We start from the raw sequence: 22,132 nt of genomic DNA, 5'->3' as shown, positions 1-22,132 counted from the left end.
TCCCTCCTCCCTGCAGCCCGGCTTCCTGTTACTTGCTGATGGCCCCTGCTGCCCTGGGATGCAGCCCAAGTTCTCAGGCCGGTGTGGCATATGGCATAATTGGCCACAATTTTTCACTCTGCCCTGCATCCAGGCCCTCTGCCAGGAGACCGTTCCTCCTGCAGAAGGAGGAATGCGTGTCCTGGCCCTGAACTGGGCTCGCCCCGGGGCACGTGGGCGGAGGAGAGAGTGTGCAGGCCCGGGGCCTGGGCCTACAGAGGTGGAGGGTTTTCTACTCTCCCCAGCACCTTCGCCATTGCTGAGGGAAGCAGCTCGTCCCCACCAGCCCGATGTCCACGAAGGAGAAGCAACAATGGGACACCCCAGACCCAACGGCTCCAGCCAGCCAGCCTCCCGGTGCAGCCCAGATAAATTACTGCATTGTGCACCGTCGAGATTTCACAGGTGCTTGTTGGCTGCAGGGGCTGACTGCTATTGGGCCCTGCACCCAGCTCCAGCCTCCTGGGCAGCCTGCACGTCACAGACTGCTGTCTGCCCAAGTGCCCACTGCGGCCTCCACTTGTCCAGAAATGTTCAGTGAATACCTCCTCACTCCACATCTCCCTGCCCCCCGGGAGGTGGGGTCAGAACTCAACGGTCAGGAAGATTGAACCAAGCCCTCATGTCGCTCCAGTTCCTCAGGCTTTGGGGAGGTGCTGGGCTCGGCGTCCTTTGAAGAGTCTTGTATTAGTCCGTTTTCACACTGCTGATAATGACATACGCAAGACTGAGTAATTTATGAAGAGAAAGAGGTTTAACAGACACACAGTTCCACGTGGCTGGGGAAGCCTCACAATCATGGTGAAAGGCGAAAGGCACGTCTTACGTGGCGGCAGACAAAACAGAATGAGAGTCAAGCGAGAGGAGTTTCCCCTTTTAAAACCATCAGATCTCAGGAGACTTATTCACTACCATGAGAACGCTATGGGCAAACCGCCCCCACGGTTCAATTATCTCCCACTGGGTCCCTCCCACAACACATGGGAATTATGGGAGCTGCAATTAAAGATGAGATTTGTGTGGGGACACAGCCAAACCATTTCCAGTCTCATTCTCCCCTCGCCTGACTTGGTCTCCCTGACTCTTTTTCTTTTTATGCCACCCAGGTCTTTCCTGCTGTTGAACGCGTCATTTCATGCAGGCTTTGTGGACTGGGCTCATCTTTAGGCAGTGTTTTCAGGTGGGCGGTGGGAAGGCCGCACGCCCTTCGCCTGTCTGGAGTGTCTCGCTATTGCTGTCTCGGCTGGCGTGTGGGTACTGGCGCGTAACCCGGCACCACAGACTGGGGGCTTCAATAGCAGAAACGTACTTTCCCCCAGCTCTGGAGGCTGGCAGTCTGAGATCAGGGGTTGTCACCGTTGGTTTCTGTCTCCCTGGCTCGCACACGCCGTCTTCTCCGCGTGTCCTCACAGGGCTGCCCCTCTGTGCATATCTGTGTCTTCATCTCCTCTTCCTATAAGGACACGTGTCAGATTGGATTAGGGTCACCCATGTGACCTCACTTTGTATTAATCTCCCCTATGGAGTCCCTGTCTCCAAACACAGTCACTTTCTGAAGTCCTGGGACTCAGGGCTTTGACAGATGGATTGGAGGTGGACAGAATTGCCCCAGACGGCTGAGCACAAAGTTCCTGGGTCACCGTGAACGCTGGAGATGGGGAGAGGTGGCGGGGGGGTTAGTGTGATGGCCCTCCAGGACCCCAAGCCCCATGGTGGGTGGACCTCAGGCACGGGGTCCCTGTAGGGGCAGGCGGCCTAAGGCGGCACTGAGTGGTGCGTTTCACCCCATTTCCCCAGCCTAGCTTGCCTGTCCACCTGCGGGAGTGGCAGCAGTGTGAGCTGTGGTCTCTGTGGATTGCAGGGATTCTGGTGGTGGGTCGGCGGGGTCTGTGCGAGGGCCATTTGACATGCCTCTTTAAACCAGAAGTGTTTTCCTAAACTCTTGGGGTTTGTGCCCCACATGTTTCTTTTGTCTGACTTTAAGAAATGGCATTCGCGGTTGAAGCTACAGATTGATGCCCAATGACAGTTTGGGCTCTGTCCCTTGTTTGCTACGTAGTATGCTTATATTTATTTTATTACAAATGATACGTCATTGTATGTCCTCTTTGCTCCATTACTTTTATATTTCTAAGTGGTTGGCTTCTTTGTTTAAACTTTTATGATTTGTAGCTTCATTGCATTACAAGAAAGCAAGAGTGGTGTAAATTTTGCATTTTAAATATTTACTTAGATTTACTTTGCATCTAAATGGTTGCAGTAGGCATCCCTGTGCGAGGCGCTCCTGCAACGCCAAAGCCCTGCTCATCTTGTCTTCCCACCCCTCGCTGGACTCATTTATTATGGCCTTCAGAGTGGACCTAATCCCTTCCCCCATATTTATAAAGATTTCCCTTTTTTTTTGGTGTTTTGCCGCTGTCTTGGTGAGTTCACAAATGCTGCTTACTGTTAGCACTCCATCTTTATTTGCATATATGAAGATTATAAAATGATTCCTGATGTAACAGTGAATGCTTCCTGTTGTAAATTCAATTTTGCAATATTAATGTGCCAGCCCCAGCTTTCTTGACTTTTACTGTAGTCTGTGCTTTTTTTCTTTTCATTTTAAACCTTTCTGTGTTATTTTGCTTTATGAAGTCTCTTATAAGTGGTAAGACATTAGACTGGTCTTTTTCTTGTAACCAGAAATCCTTTATATTTACATAATTCTACCTGGTGTTTGGAATGAGTGTGTCATATTGACCTCTCGTCCTTCCCCTCCCCCTCTCCCCCCCTCCTTACCTCCCTTCTTCCCTCCTTTCCCTCCCTTCCCCTCCCAGTCTCCCTTCCTTCTTCCCTCCCATCCCTCCCTTCCCCTCCCAGTCTCCCTTCCTTCTTCCCTCCCATCCCTCCCTTCCCCTCCCAGTCTCCCTTCCTTCTTCCCTCCCATCCCTCCCTTCCCCTCCCAGTCTCCCTTCCTTCTTCCCTCCTATCCCTCTCTTCCCCTCCCCTCCTTCCCTTCCCCTCCGTCCCTTCCCTCCCTTCCCCTCCCCTCCCTCCCTCTCTTCTTTTCTTCCTCCCTCCCTTCTTCCCTCCCTCCCTTGCCCTCCCGTCCCTCCCTTCTTCCCTCTCATCCCATTTCTTCCTTCCTTCTTCTCTCCCATCTCTCACTTCCCCTCCCTCCCATCCCTCTCTTCCTCCTTCCCTCCCCTCCCTCCCTTCTTCCCTCCTATCCTTCCATCCCTTCCCCTCCCTTCCTTCCTTTTCCCTCCCATTCCTCCCTTCCCCTCCTCTTCCCTCCCTCCTTTCCCCTCCCATCCCTCCCTTCCTTCTTCCTTCCCATCCCTCCCTTCCCCTCCTCTCCTTCCCTTCCCCTCCCTCCTCCCTCCCTTCTTCCTTCTTGCCCCTCCCTTCCTTCCCCTCCCTTCCTTCTTCCCTCCCCTCCCTCCTTTCCTTCCCACCTCCCATCCCTCTCTTCTTCCTTCCCCTCCCTCCTTTCTTCCCTCCCATCCCTCCCTTCTCCTCCCCTCCCTATCTTCCTTTTTCCCTCCCATTTCTCCCTTCCCCTCCCCGCCTTCCTGGACAATGAGACGGCTGACCTGCACCCATCATGATTGTCTAAGGGACCACCTTCTTCCTGTTGACCACCTCCTCTTCTTTGCGCCCCCCAATTCTTGTTTTTCTACATGTGGTTACTTTTCTTCCCTGCTCTATAAACCCCTAAATTTAGCCAGTTGAGGTGATTGATTTCAGAATGAGCTCTTACCTCCTCAGCTGCGCACCTGCATGAAGCCTTCCTTCTTCCCTGCAGTATTCATTGTCTCAGTGACTGGCTTTCTGTGCAGTGAGCAACAAGACCAACATCAAACTCCTGGTGTTTCAGTCACATATTTTCTGTCCACATATTTCTTCTTTTAAAAAATCTGTAATGATTTAGAAGGCAGACATCATGTTTTTGAAACAGTCTTAAACTTATATTTGTCTAACAATGAAAGATTAAACAATGACTTTTGACTCCCTTTTATGGAAAACAGAGAACTTAATGCTGCTCCTCCTTGTTATCTTCATCCCTTTCCTAAGTGCATTAATTTCCTCTGAATTTACAAACCTCATACTTCTTACTTGAAATTTTAAACCCCTTAAAGTTTTCCAATGCGTTCCACTTTGTTGGCATTGTTATAAACTGTATTTTAAATTTGTGTCAGCAGCAGCCTTTCTCACAAGAGTTGTGAATGCTTTGATTCTCTTATTTTTACCTGGCCTATCATTCCAGCCCAATTCTTTCTATGGTGATGTCCCTGCTGTCCTGTTTGGTATTTTGAAGGATTCTGTTCAAGCAGCTTTTACAGAAGAGGTGACAGGTGCAGCCATCTGGAGATTTTAGAAATGGCCAGAAAGTTCTCAGGTCCTGGGGTTTCCCACACAGATATGCCAGTATCAGTTATCCCATGGTGTATTAGTCTGTTCTCACGCTGCTGTAAAGAACTGCCTGAGACTGGGTAATTTATAAAGGAAAGAGATTTAATTGACTCACAGTTCTTCATGGCTGGGGAGGCCTAGGGAAACTTACAATCATGGTGGAAGGGGAAGAAAACATGTCCTTATTCACATGATGGCAGGAAGGAGAAGTGCTGAGCAAAGAGGAAAAAGCCCATTATAAAACCATCAGATCTTGTGAGAACTCACACTCTAGCATGAGAACAGCATGAGAGTAACCACCTCTATGATTTAATTACCTCCTACCAGGTCCCTCCCACAATACTTGGGGATCATGAGAGCTACAATTCAAGATGAGATTTTGGTGGGGACACAGTGGAACCATATCACATGGTCTGGAGGCATCTTTTATTTCAGCAGACACATTTGAAGACAACTTAATTTTAGCTTATTTGAAGATAATCTGTTTACTTTTTTCCTCTTGGGAGCTTTTCTGATGTCCTGTTTTTCCTGAAGTGCAAACTTCAGTGTAGCACAACACCCTCTGGCATTATTGCTCTCTCTGCATTATTTTTTTGCTCAGCATTTTCAATTTCTCCACCTTGAAAGTTTTCTTCTATTATGTTTTTGGCTGCTACTTCTGCTCCTTTCTTCATTTTCTCCTCAGGAGCATCTGCTGTGTGTGGTTTGGCTCTGTAAGACCTTCACATCCAACCTGCCTCTGTTCTTGACTTTTCACTTCTATATTTTAATTTCGCTTGCGATTTGGAAGTGTTTCTCAAATTTTTCTGTTGTACCATGACTTTGCTTTTCTGCAGCTGCAAGTCTGCCATTTACACTGAAGATTTTACAGCAGCTGTTGTGTTTCTTGTTCACAGAAGAGAGTATTGGTCTTGCCTTGAGCTCTGAGGGAGAAATCAAGTTTCAGCCTTGAGAGTATGATGAAATGAAAGGGCCTCCACAGATAATGATCTTGTCCTGGTCAGCATTACCCAGCCTCCAGAGACAGACAGTTTTAAATCCTGATGAAATTCAGATTCCTGCCTCTGTGAAGGATAAAGCAGCAGAGTTACCGGCTCTTCCATTTTCCTTAATGAATGTCAGGAGTTGTCTTAGTTGGCTCTCTTTGCCATAAGGAAATGCCACAGACTGGGCAGCCCCAACAGCAGACATTTATCCCTCACACTTCGGGAGACCAGGAGTGCAGGATCTTGGGGCCAGAAGGGCTGAGACCAGCAGTGCAGGATCCATAGGCCAGTAGGGCTAGCATCTGGGGAGGGCTCTTCCCTGGGCTGTGGGAGGCCGCCTTCTTACTGTGTCCTCACAAGGCCTGTCCTCTGAGTGTGAGGGAGTGGTGGGAGAGAGAGCTCTCTGGTGTCTCTTCTTCTAAGGACACTCATCCTGTTGGATTGCACTCCACCCTCATAATCTCATTGAACCTTAATTGCTTCCTTAGAGGCACCAGCTCCAACTATAGCCACATTAAGGGATAGTGGTTCAATGTATACATTTTGGGGGTACCCAGATATTTGGTTCCTAAGAGGAGCTGAGCAAGATGTTCCTCAGGGAAGAAGAAACAAAGAGGAGCAGGTCACAGGCACCTGAGCCCCAGGCATTATTATTGGTGGAGGGTGTTCAGTTTCTCGGCATTTTGAACAAAGACTTGGACAAAATGCACAAACCAAGCAAGGAAAGAAGCAGAGATTTACTGAAAATGAAAGTACACTCTACAAGGTGGGAGCCAGCAGCAGAGATTTATTGAAAATGAAAGTACACTCTACAAGGTGGGAGCCGGCTGAGCACAGGGGCTCAAGAGCCCCGTTACAGAATTTTCTGGCATTTAAATAACCTCTAGAAATTTCCCATTCGTTACTTGGTGTACACCATATGTAAATGAGGTAATGGCTTGCAATCAGTCTGATTGAGAAGCCACCAATCAGAGGCTGAAGTGACGTTACAAAGGTTATACCCCATGCAAGCATCTGATTGGTTGTGAAAGCAACCAATTAGAGGCTAAAGCGAAGTTACAAACTTACACTTCCATGCAAATATCTGATTGGTTGCAGAAAGTTACCAATCAGAGGTAGTTTCAATTTTCAATCTGCCAAGCAGAAAAGGAGGGGTGGGTTGCAAAGGGAATAGCCCCTGGTCTTTCTGTTACTTAGGTGTGGAAAGTTGTGGTTTTCCTTTTGATTTAGCTCTAGGAAGTCAGCGTGAATTGACCTCAGGTTCCCTGCCTCCAGACCCTATTTTCCTGCCTCAGTGCAGCTGAGTGAGCCTTCTGTTTGGGTCATGCCCTAAGACCCAACCAGCTTTTGACCTTCTCCTGGGCAGGAGCCTGGGGGTGGGGGGTGGATCACAGACATTACATTCTCCTGAGGCAAATGCCCAGGATGTGAGGACAGTCTGCCTTGGATGGGCTGCAGGCCCCTCTCCCTTTCTCTCCACTGCACTCATGTCTAGGCCTCCTTTCCAAGGATCCAGAGCACTTTGAGTGAGGGGGAAGCAAGGCATGTATAGTGCATGGAGCAGAGGCCAGGTCGTTGCCAATGTTTAACACACATCAGCTATTTTTATTGTGAATTCAAACACACTTTTATTGGAGTATAAGGTGTGTTATAGACAAACACACTGTTATGAGTGGAATAGTGTCCCCCCAAAAGATATGTTGCAGGAGGCTGGGCACAGTGGCTCACAGCTGTAATCCCAGCAGGAGTTTAAGACCAGCCTGGGCAATGTAGTAAGACCCCCAAATCTAAAAAAATAAAAAATAAATTAGCCAGGCATGGTGACATGCACCTGTAGTCCCAGCTGCTCAGGAGGCTGAGATGGGAGGATCTCTTGAGCCCAGGAGTCCAAGGCTGAAGTGAGCTGTGATTGCACTATTGCATTCCAGCTTGGGTGACAGAGCAAGACTCCATCTCAAATAAATAAATTAATTAATAAAAAAGATATATTGAAGCCTTAACCCCCAGTAATTCCAGAATGCAAGCTTATTAGTATATAGAGTTGTTGCAGATGTTATCAGTTAAGATGAGGTGATATTGGGGCTGGGTGAAACTTCTGCCTCAGGTGACTGCCCCATTGACTCTCTCACCAGCAGCTGCAAGAGAGTTCTAGTTGTTCCATATCCTTGCCGACACCTATTATTTTCTGTCTCCTTATTTTAGTCATGCTGGTAGGTGTGTAAGTGGATTACACTGTAGTTTCAATTTGCATTTTCCTGATGATTAATGGTGTCAAACACTTTTTTGTATATTTCTTGGCCATTTGAATTGCTTCTTTTGTGAAGCATCTGTGCAAGTATTTTCCCCTTTTCTGTGGGATATCAATCTTATTTTTGTTGGTTTACATGAGTTCTTCATATGTTTTGGTTAAGAGTCCTTTTCAGATATATGAATTGCAGTTCTCATAACAGTGTCTTTTGATGATATGAAGTTTTTTGTTGTTGTTGTTTTGTCTCATTTGTTGAGACAGGGTCTTGCTCTGTCATCCAGGCTGCAGTAAAATGCTGCAAACTTGGCTCACTGCAACCTTGACCTGCCAGGCTTCAGCAATCCTCATGCCTCAGGCTCCTGAATATCTGGAACTGCAGGTGTTCACCACCACAGCTGGATAATTGTTGTAATTTTTGTGGAGACAGGGTTTTGGCATGTTGCCCTGGCTGGTCTCAAACTCTTGGGCTCAAGTGATCTGTCCACCTCAGCCTCCCACAAATGCAGGGTTAATGATTTGTGTTTTGTTTAAGACATCTTTGCTTAAGCTGAGGTCATGAAGATGTTTTTTGTGTTTTCCTCTAAAAGCATTATTGTGTTCCCTTTTGCATTTAGATCTCCAGGCCATCTGAAATTTATTTTTGTATGTGGTGTAAGGCAGGGGTAAGGCTGCTTTCTTTTTTCCATTTGGATATCCAGTCGACTCAGCAATGGAAAAGACCACACCGCTCCAGCCCCCCAGCCCCACTTCTCAGCCTTGTCTTTGTTATAGATCAGGTGACTGCACAGATGGCGTGGCTTCCGGACTCTCTCTTAGGTTCTGCCCGTCAATTTGCCTATCCTTATACCAATGCCACGCTGTCTTAATTTCTTGTTCTTGTTTTCAAGGGTGATCTACTTGTTTGGTTCTCCTTGGTGGATCAGGTGGTCTCGGATACACTTTTCCCTTGATTTTAGTTTCAAAGCCCTGAACCGTTTTGTTAGAACTCCATCATATCCTAACTGTGTAACCTGGCCCCAGTTCATCTCATTGTACCATCTTTAACACAGAAACACAAATTCCTGTCGTAGAGAGTCTCTAGGAGAATTAAATGAGATAATGCGGCTGTTGTGCTTGGCACATAGAAAGCATTTAGTAAAGGTTAGTGATTTTGTAGTTTAGTGGTTGGAGGTACAGCACCTGGAGTGAAACTGCCTGGATTCAAATCTTGGTTCCTTCACGTTGAAATGCGTGACTTTGGGAGAATTACTTCATGTGGGCCTACTGTCTTTAAAATGAGGATACTTGTAGTGAACGCTGGAGCTTAGAATGTGGATGAAGTGCACACAGCAGTTCTCAGCTTTGTGCTCATGGGGGAAGACAAAGATAATGACAATTTCCATGCAACATCTGGAGGATACAGGACCAGGCACCCCGTCTAGACTCACCTGTGACTCACCCACATACCAGGCTACTCCTGCATGCCAGGGCATTCCGCCTGGAAGTGCTGAGTCCATATGTGTGAGGGGCACTCCGTTTTCTGGCACGTGGTGGGCAATCACTCCATTGACATTGCCTCTTAGAATCTTCCTCCTGTTGATCAGAGTGTCCTGGCCCCTGTGAGCTTGATTTTGATTTTTAGCAGCTGCAGTCCTTGTGCCTTGTGGAAAGCACAGTAAATCTTTTTAAAAATATATATATGTTTTTCTGTTATGTGAAGCACATCTATTTGTGAAGAAGGATTTTCCTCTGAGCCCTTGTTCTCTTGCTCTTCTGCTTGTGCCGCTGGTGTTTTCGTAAGCTCAGTGCTGATTTCTTTCTGAATATCACTGCCCCTTATACACAGGTGGTCTGATTCTGCCTTCTGCCCCAGTGAGGGTGGGCTGAGCCCCCTTCCAGAATGACAGAGCAGGTGACTGCAGCACGCTTAGTGCAGGCTTTGTGCCTGATGGGATGGTGTCTCCTTGGGGATGTATGTCCCAGGCAGGTGCCCCAGGATGGCTCAAAGGGAGGGCCTAGAGCAGAGTCGACAGCCTTTCAAGTGGGACCCACCAGGAGGTGTCACCTCCAGGGCTCATTAAAGCGTGTCCAGGCTCTCAGATTTCCTTGGAAACCAGAAACTAAAGGCAATGTTGGCGGAAGGGTCTTCTGGCATCTTCCTGTGGGAGCAAATGTGGGCAGGAGCAGCTTCCCCCTCTGCTGCAGGGCTTCGCCACTCCCGCCCTGCTGCCTCCCTGTACCCCGCAGCCTTCCTACTCCGCTCCCAGCTGTGGCTCAGGCTGCCCTTCTTCTTGCTGATTCCTTGCTCTAGTGCAGGGTTTCTCCAGTGGCTCCCCACGACATGCCCAGGGTGACATGCCAGTGTGTGTCACCAGAGCTGCCCACGCACAGCCCTCTCATAGAAAGCAGTTACAGCGAGCCTGGGGGGTGGGCCCTGTGGGCTGTGTGGGGGAGGTTGTTAGCATAGTGACTGTGACCAGCAGGCAGGATGGGTGGGTGGAGGCCCAGGAGGAAGGAGAAAGGAGCAGGGAGCAGCAAGACACGGGGGAGCAGCATGGGAGTGGGAGAAGCTGAGTGTGGGTTCTGGGAGGGATGGGGAGGGGCAGCCTGGGAGGGGGAGAAGCTGAGTATGGGTTCTGGGAAGGACAGGGGGGAGCAGTGTGGGAGGGAGAGGCTGAGCGTGGGGTCTGGGAAGGGCAGGGGAGGAGCAATGTGGGAGGGAGAAGCTGAATGTGGTGTCTGGGTAGGACAGGGAGAAGCAGCCTGGGAGGGGGAGGCTGAGTGTGGGGTCTGGGAAAGACAGGGGAGGAGTAGCCTGGGATGAAGGAGGCTGAACATGGGGTCTGGGAGGGAGGGGGGGAGCAGCCTGGGATGGGGAGAAGCTGAGCGTGGGTTCTGGGAAGGACAAGGGCAGAGCAGGTGGAAGGGAGAAGCTGAGTGTGGGGTCTGGGAGGGATGAGGGAGGAGCAGCGTGAGAGGAAGAAGCTGAGCCTGGGGTATGGGAAGGACTAGGGGGGAGCAGTGTGAGAGGGAGAAGCTGAGTGTGGGGTCTGGGAAGGACTGGGGAGGAGCAGCTGGGAGGGAGAAGCTGAGTGTGGGGTCTGGGAAAGACTAGGAAGGAGCAGCATGAGAGGGGGAGAAGCTGAGCATAGGGTCTGGGAAGGACAAGGAGAAGCAGTGTGGGATGGGGAGAAACTGAGGATGAGGTCTGGGATGGACTAGGGAGGATCACTATGAGAGGGAGAAGCTGAGTGTGGGGTCTGGGAAGGACTGGGGAGGAGCAGCTGGGAGGGAGAAGCTGAGTGTGGGGTCTGGGAAAGACTAGGAAGGAGCAGCGTGAGAGGGGGAGAAGCTGAGTGTGGAGTCTGTGAAGGAAAGATGTCTGGATTGGATTTCTTCATGGTGTTCCCTGTAAACCGCAGGGAGGTTTAACAAGGAAATTGACAGTGAAGAAGTACAATTCCTCAAGTCCCTCAGCTCTGATTTGGCTTCCTTTGAAGGGAAGTCTGTGCATGGACTGGGCCATCTGGACCCCTGAAGATATTTGGGTTACAGTGCCAGGCCCTGGATTGAATTCCTGTTTAGTTGAGTTCATTGATTACTCACAGCCACCTCTCCAGCCTCCCCCCACTTAGATCCCCATCAAGCTGTTGCCAGAATTACACCCCAGCCTCTTTGCAGATGCTGCTTGCCCCTGCTTGCCTGGCCAGAACCGTTGGAGACTCACAGCTGGCTCTGGTCTCCTTTCTCTCCATCCTCCTGCCCCAGGTAGGACCAGCCTCCTCCTCCCCAGGGCCAGGCACAGGGGGACACCTTGTGTATACTCTAGTGTGACTGGCAATGACTTGTCCCCCCAGGGCCGACGTGAGCACATGTGAAATAAGGAAGGGCTCAGCGTGCCTCAGAGGGGCCGCCCCTACCTAGGGGTTGCCATCCTTGGTGTTTTTGCTGTTGTGGGGACAGTGTTGACATGTCCAACTGAAAGCTTTGCCTCCATGCCCCCAATCCAGGATCCGCCATGAGGAAATCCCTTCCCTCCTGCTGTGCCAGCTCAGCAAATATATTTTTTCTTCCTTATGACTTTCTTTCCTCTATCTTTTTGTTTTTGTTTTTAAAGACAAATTCTCACTCACCTAGGCTGGAGTACAGTGGCATGATCCCAGCTCACTGCAACCTCTGTCCCCTGGGTTCAAGCAATCCTCCTTCTTCAGCCTCCTGAGTAGCTGGGACCATAGGCATGCACCACCACGCCCGGCTAATTTTTGTATTTCTTTTTTGGAGAGAAGGGGTGTTGCCATGTTGCTCAGGCTGGATGCCTCTGAGTCTCTCTGATGGTGCTCTGGAAGCGGCCACAGGGGCCTCTCAAACACACTCCCTGGGCCTGCCCTGCACCGTCACCACGTCACCGCAGAAGACAGGATCTCAGATGAACACAGCTCTCAGCACCCTCCTGGCAGCTGGCATAATTGGGACTGATCTTGTTAGAGGGAGACAGCTAGCTCAGTTGACAGTTTTGTGTTCACAACTTCATATATTTGGTGAAAAGACGCAGGGAAATATGAGATGCGGAAGCAAAATGGCTCACAGGGGCTGCTCGAATGCCCCGCGGCCTTTGGAGACTCTTTCTCAGCTCACGGAAGGGCTGGGAGGCAAGGGAGGGATGGCGAGGGGTCGCTCTTGCTTAGTAACACCCAGAGCAGGGTGCCAGTGAGGGGTCACCCTTGCTTACTAATACCCAGAGCAGGGTGCCGGCGAGGTGTGGTGTCACCAGATGTGGACCACACTGGCCTGCCAGCCTCCTTGCCTGTGGCCTCGAGGGTCCCTTATCCCTGCAGCCCGGTTCACCAGGGACTTGCAGTGATGCTCGCAGTACAGGTTAAACAGGAGCTTGTGCTCACTGCCTTCCCAAGCAGCCCGGTCAGCTGGGACTCAAAGAGCCCATCTCGCCCAGAGCCTCCCAGAACCGAACCTGTACTCTGGGTGACCTGAGGGCTGAAGGCAGTGTGAAAGGGAAATAAATCTTGGGACGCCAACATCACTACACAAAGCGAAAAATCAAGCTGGGAACTGCTGTGGGCAAACCTGCCTCCCTATTTGAAGCCATCCCTCTGCTCACTGAGAGACGTGCATATCTGATTGCCTTCTTTGAAAAGGCTAATCAGAGACTCAAAAGAATGCAAGTTTGTTCTTCACCTGCCTGTGACCAGGAAGCCCCCTCCCTCCTTCCAGTGGTCCTGCCTTTCTGGACGAAACCAATGTACCTCTTACACATATTGATTGATGCCACATGCCTCCCTAAAATGTATAAAACCAAGCTGCACCCTGACCACCTTGGGCATCATGACCTCCTGAGGATGTGTCATGGGCGCACATCCTTAACTTTGGCTAAATAAACTTCCTAAATTGACTGAGACCCATCTCAGATATTTTGGGTTAACACCAGGGTCAAGACTTCGCTCACCCTGGCCTGTCCTGCCTGTCATCCTGTCCCTTCCTGGACCTGTGGGGCAGGACCTGGGGCTTGGCTTAGCCCACAGCCTCCCACCCTCCCCCCATAGCTGTCACATATGTGAGCCCCCAGAGAGCCTGTGCCATTGTGAGAAGGGTCATTTGTACAGTGCCTGCGTGGGGCCTTGCAGTGGGTCTGTCCCTCCTTACCACATCAGCCACTGAGCAGAGGGGCCCTGTGTGCCACAGTTCCTGGGTCCTCATGGAGCCCTGGGCCACAGCTGGACATGGGGCCAGGAATGCTGGTGTCTTCCCTGGGCAGGTGCGGTCAGAGGAGAGGGGACAATTGTCCCCATCGTAAGAACCACTGAGAACCAATGCCAGAGAAAGACACGTGCAGTCTTAAGGGAGGGGCCGGCTGCAGGGAGGAGGATGCCTGACCATGAGCTCTGCAGGCGTCTCGAGGGTTGGGACAGGGGTTTTCTCTTACAGAAAGTGGTCGGCAAGGCTAGAGGCATGAGTGTTGGGAGAAGGGATGACGGTACCCAAGGGACAGTGGAGTAGAGTTCCTCCTGGAACCACCCTGGCCTCTGAGGGGCTGTCTGCTGCCTCCAGTTGGGGTCTCAGATGAGGACCTGGAGGGTGGCGCCATGTTAACCCAAGCCTGGGTCACAGGCATCCTGTGGGGTGGCTCAGTGGGAGGAGCAGTCAGAGGGATCGTTCACAAGGCAGAGGGACTGGGGAGTTTCGGGCTGGCCTTGCCCCGGTAAACCAGGGGGTGTTGTGAGTCTTGCCTGAGTCCCATGAGGAAGCGGTTCCTTTCAGGAAGCCCTTTTCAGGAACACAGAGTGGGGGCATGTCCGAGCCTGTGCTGGGTCCAGGAGCCCAGGGCCCCAGTGAAGTTCAGTATCGGTGCAGAAAACATTTAGAACTTGTTTTCACATCAGCTGTCACATATAATTGTCACCACAGCTCTTCAGGGTCCAGGTTCGAGATCCCATTCTAGGAACAGTGCAGCTTAGGAGCAGAGAGAGAAAGCGACTCATCCAAGGCCACTCGAACAGGAACGGGGGCTGGGCAGGAACCCCGGACCCTTCCAGCCTCGTCTCAGGACCCCTGCTTGGTTGCTGAGGGTGAGTGGTTTGTGGAGGGCATGGCCCTGAGCAGCCTGAGGGGAGCTGGCGGCAGACACCATCCTCATGGTGGAAAGCAACACATGTCAAGGTGGCATGTGTGCCTGGCCTCTGTGAGTCTGGATCCTCAGGGGTCCACCCAGCCGGGGCCTGGTGTGGCCTCAAAGGTGGAGGCTCAATGCGGCCCTGATGCTGGTCTCGAGAAACTGTGGGACTGAGGAACAGCCAAGTGTGGAGCCTCTGAGGGAAAGGCAGGCAGCTGGGGGCTGCAGGAGGCAGGGCAAAGCTCCCACCCAGAGTCAGTGCCTCGGCCACCTCTGAGCCCACTGCCGGTGGGCGGGCCCTGCTGACCTCCCAGCATATGTTCCAGCCGCTCCCACCCTTTCCCAAGTCTGAACGTCACTCAGGTGGAGGATGAGCCTGTTTCCAGAGGCTTGGGGCTACAGCAGGTGGCCCGGGCTTGGGAAGTGAGGCTGATCGTACCTGTCCAGGCCAGCCCTGCCTCCTATTCACCCACAGAGGGGCTGGCATCTGCTGCTTCTCACGGCCTCGGTTCTGGATGGCTGACAGCCACTCAGTCCCCTCCAACCTCCAGAGCATCCTCGGGCCTCAGAGCCACCATGCTTCCTGTACCCTCTACCTGGAATGCCCTTCGTGCTTCATGTCTCCCTCATCTCCTCAGATGCCGCCTTTTTCAGAGAGGCCTTCCCCACCACCTCACCCACAAGAGAAGCCCGTTTCTCCCTCCAAGACCCAGTTCTGCCTTACGTGTAGCACTTATCCCCTGACATGCAATAGCTCTTTGTTGATGTTTCCTGTTCGTCTCACCCGGCTAGAATGCATGCTCCTCTAATTTGTTCCTGAGGTGTACCCAGCACCTCAATCAACACCTGGTGTTGGTGAGTGCTTGCTAAGTGTTTGTTAGTGAATGCATATTTGTTGAATGAATTTGTGGGTGGCTGGATATGTGGGGAAGAGATGGAAGGAGGGTTCAGGAAATGGCCTGGATAGTTGGAAGGGGTGGACGGATGACAGGTGAAGAGATGGGTAGATGGATGGGGGGCAGTCACTATGGATGCTTGCCTGCGGTGTTGGATGGATGGGTGGATGATGGGGTGGGGGGAGGAATGGTTTGGCAGGTGGATAGCTGATACATTGATGGGCAGATGGGTAGGTGGCTGGTTAAATGGATGGGTGATAGTTGGTTTGGTGATGTGTGAATAGGAGGATCAGCCAGACTGACAGATGGCTGGTGGATTAGTTGGTGTGTGGTTGTATTACTGAAGAGGTGGTTTGGGTTAGGGTGGATGGGTGAATGGATTCCTGGTTGAATAAAGGGGCTGATCAATGAATCTTTTGCTGATTGGATGGAGGTACTGGTTGCTATTGGATTGATGTGGCAAGCAACTGGATAACTAGTTGCTAAGTGTGTGTTGGGTAAATGAAGGGCACATGGGTGGTAGGTTGACAGGTGGGTCAGGGTGAGTGGCTGGCTGGATGTGCATGGAGAATGGGTACGCAGGTAGGTGGATGGTTTGATGGCAATGAATGGCTAGTGGGTAGGAGGACTGTTAGGTTGTGCTTGTGGGAGATGGTGGGTGGCACTGGAGGAGCTGGGCATTGGCCGGTGTGTGTGTAGATGGATGGTGAGGGGGCTGCACTGGCAGGTGTTGGTGTGGGGATAGACTCATGGAGGATGAATGGCCATGTGTAGATGGATAATGAGGGGGATGTGCTGGCAGCTGGATGAATGGTCATGTGGCTGGCTGGCTGGACTGAGCAATGGGTGACCCCATCCTACAGCCCATCTTGTAACCCGTCCTGCACCTGGGGGCTCACAGGATCAGGCCCTGCCAAAGCCGAAGTGTCCTGCCTCCCAGCTCCTTTCCTGTCCTCCAAGGACGCTTGTGGTTGAGGGTCTGTAGGACTCTTCGGGACCCTCGTTCTTCTCAGGAAGCCCCAGGTCAGCACAGATCCTCAGCAGGAGTTTTCTGGAGCTGAACCCCGCCTGTGAGAGCCCAGAGCTCCTGCTGGGGAGTTTCATGGGAGGGGGGCTAGGAGCAGCCACTCAGACCAGAGGCTAATGGAAAACCCTGGAGCTGGTGCTCCCCCCGTGGGGGTCCTGATGAGAGTGAGGGATCGATTTGGCATGTCCTGATGTGAACCTACTCTCCCAGCATCTGAGCTGCAGCCAGGCCCACCTGCAGGAGATGCTGGCCGGGCAGAAAAGGGACGCTAATTCCTGTTTAAAAGTCAGGGATCCGGAAACTAGTGCTGCCTGGAGAATCCAACAGCAAAAACTGGGGTGATGTGGTTGTACCACTCTAAGCGGGGCTGGAAGTTGCTTCCCAATGCTAACATTAACCTTAACTGATGAGATTCTGACCAGCTCTGTCTGGAAGGTTCTGCGTCTCTGCGTGCAGCTGTCACTGTGCCCCTCCCTCCCTCCCATGGTGCTGTCCCTGCCTCACCTGGGGTGGCAATGTGGTTGCACTCTGGCGGGAGCAGCACCACTCCCACCCCCTCCTGAGCTGCGTCGGCTGGCTGGGGTGCGGGTGTCTGAGGCTGAACACCTGCCTCCTGGAAGGATGTTGGAGGCCAATGGGCTTGGCGGGGGGTCCCTTCCCTGTGCCCCTTCCAGCTGGCAGAGCACCAGCCCCTTGTCGGAAGGGCAGCCTTCACCTTGTGACCGCCTGGGAGCTGTATGGAGTGGGCAGGAGTGTGCATGCAGGTGTGTGTGTGAAATCGTCCCCATAAACTTCATAAAATTAACCAGGGAAGAAGGGAGGGGGAGAAACGAAAATGAACCCAGCCTGGCGCCCTCACACTCGTCCCTGGGTGGTCGTGCTCTGACGGGCTTCCTCAAGCCTGTCTGCTGCCTGTGGCCCCAGAGTCACACAGGCCCGGCCACAAGTCCACTGCCTTCTCGACTGCTCTGCAGATGAGCGCTGGGAACATGTGTTTCCCTCTGAGATGAAACTTCAGGCCCTGCGTGCTGAGGAAGCTCCTGATGCCAGCCTGCCCATAGGACCCTGGAGGACCTGAGCTGCCGAAGGATCATCAAGTCCCCACATCTTGATGATTTCAGCCCCTTACCCCGGCCAATCAGCCAACCCAATTCTCCAGCCTCTCACCCTCCATGATCCCCTTAAAACCCCAGCCCAGAACTCTTCAGGGACAGGGTTTTGTGGCTCACTCCCACCCCCTCACTCACTGCCCTGTGATCAATAAGCCCTTTCTCTGCTGCAAACCCTGCTGTCTCCATGTCAGGGGTGTGTTACAGCACTGTGGGCATACACATCTCCTGGTCCTGTAACACATGTGCGTGCCTCCTCCATCAGACGGGCTCCTGGGGCGGGCCTGGAGTGCCTGTCCAGTGCAGGAACGCCGTCTCCACTGCAGCCTCTGAGCTCATCTGGCGAGCATTGTCTACTTGATTAGGTTATTTCAGAGGCGTTTTCTCACTTGGTCCTCCCAGCTACCAGTAAGGAAGGTACTAAAAACCTCAATTACATTTATATTTGGGGAAACAGAGGCTCAGCAGGGGACATGACAGAGCAGAAGGCAGACCCCAAGACAGGCCAGCAGGCAGCAGGAGAAGCAGGCTTGGGCTCTGGCTCACTCTGAGTCCAGAGTCTCTTTCTGGGCACTTCACTTGGTGCCCAGTGCGGTGCTGACAACAGGCATCAACTCATGGAATCCCCAAACCAGCCCATTTACTGCTGGGGAAACTGAGGCTTAGAGCTGCACCTGAGCCTGAACTGAGGCTGCAAAGGCAGCGCACACAGATGCAGGGCCCTCTGCTCCAGAGCCTGGCTGTGGTGATGCCTCGAGGCATTGGCCCACCCCACAGCCCCGCTTTGCTGCTGTGGAGCTAGGGGTGTGGGAAGGGGCCTCGGGCCCGGGAGGGTGGGAGGAAGAGCCCCTGGGCAGCCTGCAGGTGAGACCCTTCTCCCGCTGCCAGCCTGCCCACCAAGCCTCCCTCAGAACATCACTCAGTAACTCTGCCCAGAAACTGGAAAGATAATTGGGTCATGGCAAAGAGTGAATTATTCCTCCGGAGAAAGTTCTAAAATGCATGAGCCCTCAATGGCAGAGAGAGAGGCAGTTATGAAGCTCAGAGGCAGTCTTGGAATTGGAGCCACAGAGTGGCTCTTCCCTGTGCCTTCCGGGGTTCAGGGAGGAGCTGGACAGGACCTCCATCCATAAAGGAGCCCCTATTCTGGTGGGAGAGACAGAGACCCAGACATGAGTGCTGGCAATGCTGGCAATATGACCTTTCAGGGCTGTGGGAGGAGAGGGAGAGCCTGGGGCCAGCCTGGAGGGGGAAGAGGAGGGTCAGGGAGCACCCACAGAAGAGGAGACAAGACAGTGAGGGGTGCCTTAGGAGGAGGGGACCATGCAGGCTGAGGCTGGGGTTTAAAATTTCCTAGCATGGTGAGACTCCTTTGAGGACTGCTGAAAGGGAGGGCACCCCAGCTAGTGCAGCGGGCATGCCGGGACCTCGGGCAGCACAGGGAACCCCCTGACCACAGGTGGCCTGAAAGTCGGAATAGGAGAACTCCTACACAGGCTTCAGGGCCCTGCTCAAGTGTCCCAAATCCCTCCCAAAGGCTGAGGATACCGCATCTGAGAAATGGGCTTCTGAGGATGTGTCAGACATGGCCCAGGAGGCATCAGCCAGGGCGGGGCTCAGGGGCTCCTAGGAGCTGCTCCTGGCTGCTGTGCCCTGCCTGCTGGTCACCCATCCTGCACTAGGCGATAGGGTCCTGGAGGGCAGCAGGACCATGTCATAGGAGGTGTGAATGGGGCTTTGCTGCAGGCTGTGGGTGGGGACTGGGGCTCCTGGGGGCCGAGGCACATGGCAGGCAGGGGAAGAAGCTGGGGCGGGGTGCAGAGTGTGGGGAGAGAGCGATCTCCCGGCCCAGGCCTCATCTGGAAATTGGAGGTGATTTTCCAGCACAGGTAGCTCCTGGGCTTAGAGGCTGGACATTGCCTCAGTGAGCTACGGGCAGTGCTCCTCCTGGGGTGGGATGGGAGGGGGGTCTTATGGCCCCTGGGGACCTTGGGGCCCGGTGGGGTCCAGTGCCCTGGGAGGGTCCCAGTGTGGGAGAAGGAGGGGTCGGGGGGTGGTGTTTAGGCATGCAAAGGGTGGAGATGCCCCTGTAAGTCTGGAGCTGGCAGCCCGGGTGTCCCAACTGCAGCCTTTAGGGCCGCAGTGGACCAGCAGAGGCTTTGCCTCCCTGGAGACCCCAGCAGAGTGCGAGGCAGGGGCTTCTGTAGGCCTTGATCCCACTTTTCTCTGGGCGGGCCCGCAGCAGCAGATGTTTGATGAGCCGGAGATGGGGAGCCTGCCTTGCATGGCCTCGCCCTGCCTGCATGGGCGCTCACCCCGCCCCACCCTCCAGGACACTCCGTGGGGCATCGCTGCTGTCCCGTGAGGAACCCCCTTGGGGGGTGGAGGTGTGTGGGGGCCAAAGGCGGGGCCTGAGGAGCTGTGTCTGGGGCCTCAGAAGATGCTGGTCCCCTGCCCTGTCTACACAGCCTGGCTGTCCTGGGGGGATGGGGAGACAGGACACAGGCCACGGGTCTGTGTGGGCTGCTGTGTGGCTGGGGAGAGCCAGCACCCCAAGGGAGGAGGTGGCTGCTGGGGAGCAGGATGAAGCAGGAAGGGGTCACCCCACTGAATGGGGTGTGGGTGCAGTCCCTTCGTCCTGAAGCCACACATGCCTGGTTTGTGGACTTTGACTCCTGCTGGTGATGGTCACCGTGTGTCCAGGACAGAGCCTGGAAGATTAAGAGCGTGTTTAATTTTTACCACTGGCCGATGATGCTGGTGTTTTCAGATGGGAACTGAGGCCTGTGGAAGGGAAATAGCTGACCGGGGGCAGAACACTGCTGGCCAGTGACAAAGGGAGGGACCTACACCGGCTGTGTGCCTCTAACACGCGTCCTCCCACGTGGCACCACCCACAGCGACCCCAGCCCCCTTGCCTTTCTTCAGCACCTGTCATGGGGCCAAGAACCTGAGACTCGGCTGGTGACCGGGCTGTGACCACAGGCCCCTCCTTTCCGGCTGGGGCCCATGTCTTCAGGTTCATGCGGGTCCAGACGGGTCAAACAAACACAACTCGTCCACGCAGGGTCATCTTGAAGCTGAGGATGGAACTTGAGAAAACATGTTTCTTTGTTTGGCAATGAGGTCTGTGGAGGGTTCTGAGGGTTTGGAGACATTTTCTTCCTGGAGAGGGCCCTCGTTCCTCCCAGGTATTTGACTCCCACTCCCTGCGAAGCCTCTGAGAGCCATGCTGGGCTCTCCTTCCTCGGCCGCCTCCTCTCCAGGGCAATAGCCTTACTGAGTCCTTGCTCACCTCCAAATGACTCTTCTGTGGAACTTTCCAGTGGAGAAGGAGGAGGGAGAGGAGAAGCAGGGAGCAGCCCGGCCTTCCTCCTCTGTGCCCACTGCCCTCCTGCCATGGGCCCTGTCTGGGCACCCACTTAGGGGTCTCCAGCCTGACTGGTGGCACTGCGGCCTCCCCATGGCTCTAAGGCTGTCTGGGGTGTCCACGAGTCACAGAGATGGAAACAGATTCACCTCAGTTCTGCAGTGCCTACTCCCGACACCATATGTTCAGGGTTAGACGGTGTCCCCCGCAAAGTCATGTTCATCCAGAACCTCAGAATGTGACCTTATTTGGAAATAGGCTCTTTGCAGGTGGAATTAGTTCAGATGAGATACGGGGGTAGGGTGGGCCCTGAACCTGGTGACGGGTGTCCTCACAGGAAGAGGGAAATCCAGACTCAGACACACAGAGGAGGAGGAGGAGGCTGAGACGACAGAGCAGACAGTGGGGTGATGCGGCCACAAGCCAAGGATGCTTGGAGCCACCGGGAGTGGAAGACGCAGGAAGGGTGCTCCTGCAGAACCTTCAGAGGCAGCGTGGCCCTGCCCGCACCTCCATCTGGGACGTGGGACTCCAGACTGCGAGGGAGTGGACGCCCGTTGTTGAAGCCCTGCGTGGGCACCCCTATCGTGGCAGCCCTGGGACTCCTCAGCTGTGCCCTGTCACCTCTCACCCTGCTGCTGGAGAGGCTCGGTTTGCTCCTGGAAGTCGTGAATGTGAAACGTGGATGTTTTGTTGTGGCGTCCATTGCTACTCTCATGCTGGGGTCCTGCTCTCTCTGTCCGGGTTCCGTCACTGCTGAGCTAGACATCAAGGCCGAGGATCTTCTCAGTGGGCAGAAGTGTGTCTCTACAAATAGTGCCAGGTCCTTTTCATTATCCTCCCTGGTCCCTCCCCTCCCCCTTCCCCTCCCTCCCTCCTTCTCTCCCTCTCTCCTTCCATGTCTGGAGAGGACCCCGGCTTGGAGCAGGCATGCTCTGCTCTGTTGTGAGGCAGATCTCGGGCCTCCTCACTCACCGTCCCACTTGCCAGGAGTCCGGAGGGCATGGCTGGGGGCTCTCAGTTGGGGTCTCTCAGTGGGTGCCCTCGGGGGCTGCTGCCATTGAAAGCGCTCTGGGGTGGGAGGCCGGCAGTGTTTACTAGTGGTGGGAGCTCAGCTGGGCTGCCAGAAGGTGTCCCCACATGGGAACCCCTGGATGGGGGGCTCAGATGGTGGCTGTCCCCTGCAGAGAGATGGCCCAGGAGAGTGATGTGGGCTGCCTGCTGCTCTGCACCGGCCTGGACATGGCAAATCACTGTGCTGTGTCCACTTTCCAGTGTGGGGCCTTGAGCACTGCCAAGAGGTTTTGCCCCAGGGGCTTCCAGGAGGCCTTGCCATCATCAGTGCATGATACCAACCTCCCTGGGTCTGAGGCTGCTTCCTGGAGTGCATGGGTCCCTCCGAGGGACTAGGACTGGCAGATACTCAGTGTCCACAACTATGAACACCTGAGCAGA

General features: G+C 53.5%; 1 long non-coding RNA gene across 2 annotated transcripts; it reads right to left on the bottom strand.

The window, feature by feature from the left end:
- Positions 1–432: 432 nt before the first annotated feature.
- On the bottom strand, positions 433–4,496 carry LOC134756759 (uncharacterized). Of its 2 annotated transcripts, none has more exons than XR_010129855.1 (2): positions 3,785–4,496; positions 433–1,687 (listed from the first exon to the last, which is right to left on the bottom strand). It is a non-coding gene; the product is annotated as an uncharacterized lncRNA (long non-coding RNA). The 2 variants fall into 2 exon arrangements; XR_010129854.1 differs by having other exon boundaries at positions 433–1,492.
- Between the last annotated feature and the right edge of the window lie 17,636 nt (positions 4,497–22,132).

This window comes from Gorilla gorilla, chromosome 12 (assembly GCF_029281585.2).
Source record: "Gorilla gorilla gorilla isolate KB3781 chromosome 12, NHGRI_mGorGor1-v2.1_pri, whole genome shotgun sequence".
NCBI lineage: Eukaryota > Metazoa > Chordata > Mammalia > Primates > Hominidae > Gorilla > Gorilla gorilla.
Note: the sequence above shows the minus strand (reverse complement) of the source record. Positions and strands in the feature narration are given on the sequence as shown.